The sequence below is a fragment of the Neolamprologus multifasciatus genome, chromosome 20 (genome assembly GCF_963576455.1).
Source record: "Neolamprologus multifasciatus chromosome 20, fNeoMul1.2, whole genome shotgun sequence".
Lineage (NCBI taxonomy): Eukaryota > Metazoa > Chordata > Actinopteri > Cichliformes > Cichlidae > Neolamprologus > Neolamprologus multifasciatus.
The window spans coordinates 1,886,933-1,895,844 of NC_140458.1; positions in this window are offsets into that span (position 1 = coordinate 1,886,933).

The window sequence follows — 8,912 nt, forward strand, 5'->3', positions numbered from 1 at the left end:
ACATCAGCTCCCTACTCCATCCTGTAGTACAAACTGGTGTGACACCAAAGTCTGTTCCATACAAATAATCTGATTCAGTACAAACACCAACATTGTGCTGACCTGAAGAACACCAACAGTCACAGGAACGCTGTGGAAATGTGGGATTTGCAGCAGGACTGATGTGGATTACAAAGTGAAGGCAGACTTATTATGTTTCAACCACTGTAATAATAATAGAATAAGAACAGCATCCTTGTAGCTGCTGCGTGCTGCGTATGCTAAGGTTTTATATGGTTTGCTGTTAGCTCTGTGTGGCTAACCAGCTGATTAACTTCAGTTATGTCTGATGCAGATCCATCAAGTGATTCCAAATGAACATTTAATGCAATGGATTCACTTAAAACACTCAAATAAAATAGAAGAATCCAAAGCTACGGTTGTCTCTGTTTAGGGTTGAGTAAAATATGAAATCTATAACATTTAATTATTTTTCTTAGTGTACAAAAACAGACTGATCAGGTAATGTTTTTTGTTGTTTTTAATAACATGTACATAATATTGGCAGTTTCATGATACTGAGGGGCGCGACTGTTTCTGTCCAGGGTGGGAGGGGCCAGAAGACATTTTTGTGTCAGTCTCAGGGTCCTGGAGGTGTCGAGATGTTGGAGAGAAGGAAGACTGCAGACACCTTCTCAGACAAATGGATGACACACTGCAGCAGAAAGACTTCACAGTGTCCACGGGGCACTCGTGTAGGATGATGGGGGCTGGTGGGGCTGGTTCCTCCTGCAGACGTTCCAGCAGCTGCAGTTCCTCTAACAGCCACTTGAAGCTGACTCCAAAGTGAGTCAATATTTACAGTTTTCAAGGTTTGTGTTCAAACTTTAAACCTGAGGCACTGAAACAAACCCAGGTGTGAATCCAGAGAGTCTCATGTGTGATGTGTGAGTGTAGAGTAGGTCTGGTCCTGGTCCCTGCCGGCTGGATCGTGGCTCTGGTAGATCGAGTCTTCACGTGTAGAACCTGGAGTACAGTTCTCGTAGTGGACGTCCTGAAACAGAGACAAACTGTCTTCTTCACATAAAAAGAAGAGACTCTGACTTGGTTAAATCATTTGTGCTAGAAAGAAAGTCACCTCCATGTTTGTGCCCTCTGAGTTTGCTCTGGTCCTCAAACCTGTGGAACAAACAAAGGATGTTCCTCTGTTAGAGGGAACAATCATTCAAAGTGCACGCGACAAAGAAATACGAGAGATCATTCATAATTATTATTATTTTGGTTATGAGCAGTCTGACATCTGGATTTTTATAAATCTATCAATTTATTTATTGTTCACTCTATCAGCTCAGTAGTAAAAAGCATAGACTGTATGTTAAAGATGGCATTATCTGCTGTAACGTCGGCTGTTGCTCTGTGCACTCCTGTTTTAAAAGGCTCAGTTCAGCATGTTGGCTGCAGCAGGAAAGAGTTTACTGAGGTCACAGTGAGCAGTCAGCTTATAGATACAAGCAGATATAACCAGGTCACTGTTTCAATCGGAGGCTCATTTAGTCGTCTGTGGCGAACGCCTGTGTTTTGTTGAATGAGCCTGAACGTCAGATCCTGTTTGTCTTCCTGTTTTCTCTGTGATGTTTCTTTGACCTTGAAGTTTCCCAGATATTTACTGATACTTTTGATCCACTTCTTCTTCACCTCTCTGCTTTACTTATACCTGAGTCAATATCTTATTTTAAACTCATGAAAACTGTGCACAGTCTCCTCTTCTACAGGAAAAGACGAATACATGATGCATTCTTAAAGGGATTTTTCATTTTTGTATTTTTTGTGCTTACTTCAAAACATACTTTTAAGTAATACTATTAAGAAATCGCTAACCCACACTTTACTTTAAAAGCTTGAATGAGTGGGTACATCATAACAGCAGAAGCTCAGTAAAACAAACAATTAATCTTTTTTTTCCAGAATCAGAAAGGGTTTTATTTTGAGTGTGTTAGTGCACAGGAGAGGTGAGGAAGAGAGTGCAAGGAGGGTGGACATGAGTGTCGGGGTGATTTGTGACAGAAGGAGAGCAGCAATAGTGAAAGGGAAGGTTTAAAAGATCGTAGTGAGGCCCATTGTGATGTTTGGTTGTACAGGAGGCAGAGCTGAAGATGTTCAGATGTTGACTAGGAGTGAGCAGGATGAACAGGATTAGAAATTAGTGCATCAGAGGGAGGGCTCAGAGTCAGGGAGGAAAGGCTGAGGTGGTTATGATGTGTGTAAGAGAGTGAGAGTGGATATCTTGGGCAAAGGCTGTTGAATATGGAGCTGGTGGTTGGAGTAACAGAGGAGGATGCAGGGACACAGTGAGATGGAGGCAGATCATCTGCTGTGACGAACCCTAAGGGAAAGAATAAGTGTGTGTGTGTGTGTGGAAGGTGGTGGTGGGGAGGAGTCTTCTGACCAGTTCTTGTGGCGGTCTCGAGCTTCTAGCTTGGCTCCGACTTCAAATGTGATGCCTGATCGGTCCGGAGGCGTCTTCATCTGGTACAAAAACACAGGAAGTGTTGATGTGAGCATTTTCTGTCATTTTACTGTGGAGTTTATTTGACAGTTCAATATTTGTAAGCCATTTTCTTTTGTTTTGATGGAGCACAGCGGTTATCTTCGATGTTGGATATAAATATTCTATTTGCTATGTTTCATTATTTGTGGAACAACAAGTGTAAATGGACAAGGTGAATAAAAACTCAAAGGCGGTCCATTCTAATAACTTAAAAACAGAGTATAGGTTGAACTAAGCAAATTCCTAAATAAACTCAAACTCTAGATATGCCAAAGATTTATTTTCTTTACAGTTTTCCCCCATATTGTATTTATTACCTTAACAAATAAATGTTTGAATTTTCTTTTTTCTTCTATTTTTGCAAACTATCGTTGTAAGTTAAAAAAAAATAAGCAAGAACACATAAAGGTCAAAGGTCGCGAACGCTACTGTACGTCACGTTGCGTGATGACGGCATACATATGATGACGTTGCGCCCGTCTCTGATAACGGTTGCAGCCCAACTTTTTTTAGTGTAGTTATTATCAGCTTTCCAGGGGTGCAGTCTGAATTTCGACTGAACAAATGTGCGAATGTTAAACTCGAACGGTTTGTAATGAATGAAACAGACATTGTTTTGACTTTCCGCTTGATATTCCTTAGCTTTCTTAGTAGAAGAAGATAATTGGTCTTGAAGACTCCTAAGGACGCCTACTCTCAATTTTATTGGCTGTCTCGGTCGTCAGTCGCTCTAAATGTCCCTCCCCTGTCTAGCTTAACAGATATTTGACAGCGGCTAAGATGCTAATGCTATCAATGTTAGCTCTAAATATTAGCACAGAATGACACCGGACGAAGCGGAAAGTAGTTTAAAAGAACACTTCAGTAAAAGACACCAGCGTAAGAGAAGATACAGTCGCATGTTTAAAGCTGTCCCCTGAGCTGGTGCAGTTCAGCGGAGTTGGATCGCCTCTCCATTGACTGTGAATACAGAAGCTAACACAGCTAACAGTTCGCTCCTGCTGAAGCAGCTTAGGCTGTGTCGAGACAACGCCGGTCTCTGCGATTCTTTTCGTCCTGGTAGAGATCACGCTGAGATGTTTCCATGTTTTACACAATCCTTTTATTACCCATTATTCTTACAGATGCATCTGGAGATCAGCACACTGCATTCCTATGCAGTCCTATGCTAAAGGCTGATCTAAAGAACTCCACACAACAGTTACAGTTATAACCTCTGGTCTCCTCCCCCTACAGTAAACACCCCCACAATGGAAATACACTAGTACAGTGGCCAAGGGTGCTGACACCCTGACCCCCATCTCCTTTTATGGTAGTGCCCATTTGCCCTTTGTCTGCCCCTCATCCTCAGTAACTCTTGCTTCATGCCCTGGGGGTGGGGGTTGGTCCTCCTGCCCTGCACCTCAGTTCTTTGTTCCCATCCAAGGCCTATTTTCTATTTTGTATCCTTACATCCATTACCACAATATTATAATGTTGCAAGCAATTACAAACTACATTCTCTTTAACTCTGATCTACATTAAGGAATCTATTCTCAACAATCCCCCTTTTGATCTCTCCAATGAGAGATCACATCACACCTCTCCTTCATCCTAGGGCATAACTAGTTTCCTAAACCTGACCAGACCTGGTGTGAATGCTTTCCTCACTTCCTGAGATAATCTCTGTTTAACTGCTTGAGAAGGGTGGTGTGAAGTAGATAGCCTTCAACATCTATTCCCTCAGTCTTCTTTTTCCAGCGTGGGGTGAGTCTCTGCATTCTTCCGTCTCTTCTTTCTTCAGTCTCAGGGGTAGACTACCCTGAGACCTTGCCACAGACCAGAGGATTATTCTGCCCCTGTGGTTGAGGTCTGGGTGTTCTTTGACTCGTCTGAGTCAGGGCTCGATTCCCCTTTTGGTGCTCAAGTTGCTCCTTGTTCCTTCACCGACCTTCCTGGCTCCTTGGTTATTGCACACTGTCTCCAGTGGTACCCGGCTTCGCGTTTGCCCTTCAGTCGAACAGCGTGCGATGTCCTGTCCACCAACTCGATTGGTCCTGTCCACCTTGGCTCCAACCACTTTCTTTTGATCACTTTCTGACGTACCCACCAGGCTTCCGACAGTGAGCTTCCTGCAGCAAGCTGTGCTCTCTCTCTTGCTCGCTCTTGAAGCCTTCTCTCCAGGTCTCAATCTGCATCTTATGATTGATCTCCTTCCGTCAGTTTGGTCACATAACCTGTAATTAAAAATTTAAACTACCCCAGCAAACCCCTTTTGCCACATGGTCCTTGCCATGTGTCAATTCAAAACAATTAGAGATGCACAATAAAGTTGCCCATTCTCTCTTAAAAATTCCAGGGCTTCTCCCATAGAGTAGCTCTGCTCCAGGCCTGTAAACCTGTGTTTAAAAAAATGGCCAGTGGTGTTTCCTGTTGCAAATCATGTGATTAAATCATATGATTAACCCTCTGCTGTAGAAAAAGTACATGTAGATGTTAGCCCAGTGCATCTTGTATGCACACTTTCTCACAGTGACCTCTGCACTGTAAATAATACAAGGTCATGAATACACTGCTTGTAAATAGACAGAAAAACTGGCAACCAAAAGATCTGCATGGCCTACAAGACATGCAAAACTATGATGTTGCTTTCATCCTCCTGTTCCTGTAAAAAAAAGAAACATCCACCCTTTTTGCTCTGTGGGTGGAGGTGCAATCTTGCATATTGGTGTCAAGTCAGTCAAGTTTTTGTCAGTCCAGTCAGTCCCCGTGTTTATTGCTGATAGCAGAACCTCTTGTGTCGCATTAAGTTTCTACTGCCAGCAATACGACGACATTTCAAAAAGAACAAAAAAAGAATTTTAGAATGGATTACCTCGCGAAATCCTTTTAGGCAGGGACTCATTATCTGATTGCGTCCCAAATAAGTGACTTTCTCCAGAGCCCATTGTAAAGTGGAGAAGCTCAGTTTGCGATAATTTTCAAGCAAAAATTTAGTATAGTGCTTTCAGATCCAATCGTGCAGGCCTGCTTGAAAGAGAGAAAATTGTCAAACAAAACTGTCAGTGCACTGTTAAAAAATAAAAATACCAGAATAACCAAATATATAAAATCGTAGTCTTAGGACTTGTCCCAGAATATTCCTTCTCTAAAAAATAAAACACACCAAATCTAATTGGCAGGTTCAACTTGGTAACAAAAGAAAAATGCATCAGCCAATTAAATCCCCAAACCTTTCATATTCATGTATTTTGTACTTATGTATGTCATTTTATTTACCTTCCCCCTTTTTTCTGAAACAAAACTTCTTTTGTTTCAGAAACACCTAAATAAAAATTAAAAAATCTCAATCATAGTCAGGCACAGCTAAATCCTAATGCTTGCGAGTTACCATAGGCAACCACACTTTGTGTTGTTAACCCCTTCTACAGGTACCCTCTTGTGATGTGTGCACTTCCTGTATGTTTTTGTGCTACCCCCAGTACATGTTGTGTGCATGTGAGGTGTTGCCTTTCCGTTTTGTCCAGCAGTGCACTTGCATACCTCAGTGCTTGTCTTCCTCCCCCTTTTGTGGTGGTCTGGACACTTTTTCAATTCTTCACTTCAAGGCAGTCGTTTGTCTCCCTGGATTCCTTAACCCAATTTGATTCCCCAAACTAAAACAGCAGCCTCTGTCCTCACTTGCTCCTTCTTTCACTGTGGTCTCTTCTTCCCCACCAGTCCAATGGCAGTTCTTTTCAGCTTTGTCCTGTGTATTCTCCCACTGTCTCTTTCACTGCCATTTTGCTCCAAACATGGCAAATGTCAAACTCAGAAAGTCTCTTCAAAAGTCCTTCACCCACAGTGAAGTTGCAGCTTCCTGGAACCGCATCTCTCCATCCATCCAGTCGTGATGATGGATCTTCTCTTCCTTTCTCTGATGTCGTTTGCCCATAGCGCTGCTGGACCTCTATGCTCAGGACTCCGCTGTTGTCTCTTGGACTGCTGTCCACTGTTAATGTTAACTGCACTCCATGTCTTCAAGAAGCGATTAGCTTCCTTGGAGCTTGCTTTTTCAGGATGAGGAAGGAAAGCTGCAAAACAATTCAGCCAAAACTCGGGCTGGGTATTTCTAATGATCTTTACCTATAATTATCTTCCGACTGCTGCTTGTGGAGAATTGATCCAGGTCCATCTCCCCACCTGCAAGTGACACACTGAGACAACTTGATCATTCACTGTCCTGGTCCGGAGTCTGTGGACTCCGTGTTTATGTTTAAGTTTATTAACATTCTGTGGTTTTGTTTATTTTGGGTTGTTTCTAATTATCCCTAGTGTTTTGTGTCCTCTGTGCCCTCCTGTTCCACATTTCAGGTTCCTATGTTCTGTCTCCCCAGTCTGTGTTACGTTTGCGTCTGTGTTAGAGTTCAGTTGGTGTGTTTCCTGTTTTATTTTGAAGGTCCGTGTCTCTTTTCAGTGTTTCTAGTTTCACTTCCCCTTGTGTTGTAATGTCCAATTAATTCCAGCCGTGTCTCTCTCCTGTCTTAAAAACCCAGAAAGTAAGATTTTAGTTGTTCTTGACTGAGAAAAACAAAACCCTCTTAGTATTATTATTACTTATTTTCATCAACCACACTCCTATTCTGTTTTTCTTTTGTTTCCACTAAGGGCAGCTGGTGACCTGCAGTATCACCCGCTCCCCCAATTGGAGACAGTTCCCCTCTCACAATTCCACACTTTTTTTGTTTTGGTATTTTTTCTTTTTAATTTTTACTTTTTTTTTTTTTTTTTTTTTTACCCCATTGTTTTACACCCGCACCTCAACCTCTCAATCCACTTCTCCAACCTCTCTTTTCCTTTCTCCCCAACTGCTTTCATCTAGTTGTTGATCAAATTCTCCATATTATTACTATTATTGTTTTGTCAATAATCCCCTGTAATTCGCTCTGTCTCCCCTTTTGTCCCTCAAAGGAACACACACACACACACACACCTCCATTTTGCTCCTCACCTCCATTTTGCCCCTCAGGGCACTTACACACACCTCCTCCATTTTGGTCATCGGGTAGCTTAAACACACACCTACACAACTTTCCTTTGTCCTCAAAGGAGCACCCCCACACACACACCTTTTGTTCTTCAGATTCAGCCACATGCTACTCTCTGCACAATCACACTTTGCAAACCTAAGTTTTCTTAAAACACAAACTCACAACAAAGTAGAATTTAGGGAGGAATATTGAACCAATCTGCTCCCTCGGCCTCAAACCGTTTTAGTAGAATTTAGGGAGGAATATTTAGCCAATCTTCTCCCTCGGCCTCAAACCGTTTTATTAGAATTTAGGGAGGAATTTTAACCAATCTACTCCCTCGGCCTCAAACCGTTTTAGTAGAATTCGGGGGTCCTGAACTTCCCAGGCCTCAAACCTAGCTCCAGAAACGCCGTCTGGGCCTATGAATTCGTCAACTCATAGGAGGGGCAGCCACATCCAAGGACAATAGAATTTAGAAAGTCCTGCTTTCTGGGCCTCAAACCGTTTTAGTAGAATTTAGGGAGGAATTTTAACCAATCGTGTCCCTCGGCCTCAAACCGTTTTAGTAGAATTTAGGGAGGAATATTTAACCAATCTGCTCCCTCGGCCTCAAACCGTTTTAGTAGAATTTAGGGAGGAATATTTAACCAATCTGCTCCCTCGGCCTCAAACCGTTTTAGTAGAATTTAGGGAGGAATATTTAGCCAATCTACTCCCTCGGCCTCAAACTGTTTTAGTAGAATTAGGGGGTCCTGAATTCCCCAGGCCTCAAACCTAGCTCCAGAAACGCCGTCTGGGCCTATGAATTCGTCAACTCATAGGAGGGGCAGCCACATCCAAGGACAATAGAATTTAGAAAGTCCTGCTTTCTGGGCCTCAAACCCTCACTTTTAGAGAAACCAGCTCTGTTCTACACACATCTCTTATCAAAATTTATGGACTTCTGCGTTCAGGACACTTTTGGGTGAAATTTAGCTTATTTCCAATATGCAGATTCGATTAAACAGGTTCTGCTTACCTTGTTTTTTTGCCGGCAATACCCTCAGTGTCCATTCCGCTTCAGCCAAGGTCCAAATGGAGATCAACTACCAAGATCCGTGTCACTGGCACCAAATTGTCGAGACAATACCGGTCTCTGCGATTCTTTTGGTCCTGGTAGAGATCACGCTGAGATGTTTCCATGTTTTACACAATCCTTTTATTACCCATTATTCTTACAGATGCATCTGGAGATCAGCACACTGCATTCCTATGCAGTCCTATGCTAAAGGCTGATCTAAAGAACTCCACACAACAGTTACAGTTATAACCTCTGGTCTCCTCCCCCTACAGTAAACACCCCCACAATGGAAATACACTAGTACAGTGGCCAAGGGTGCTGACACCCTGACCCC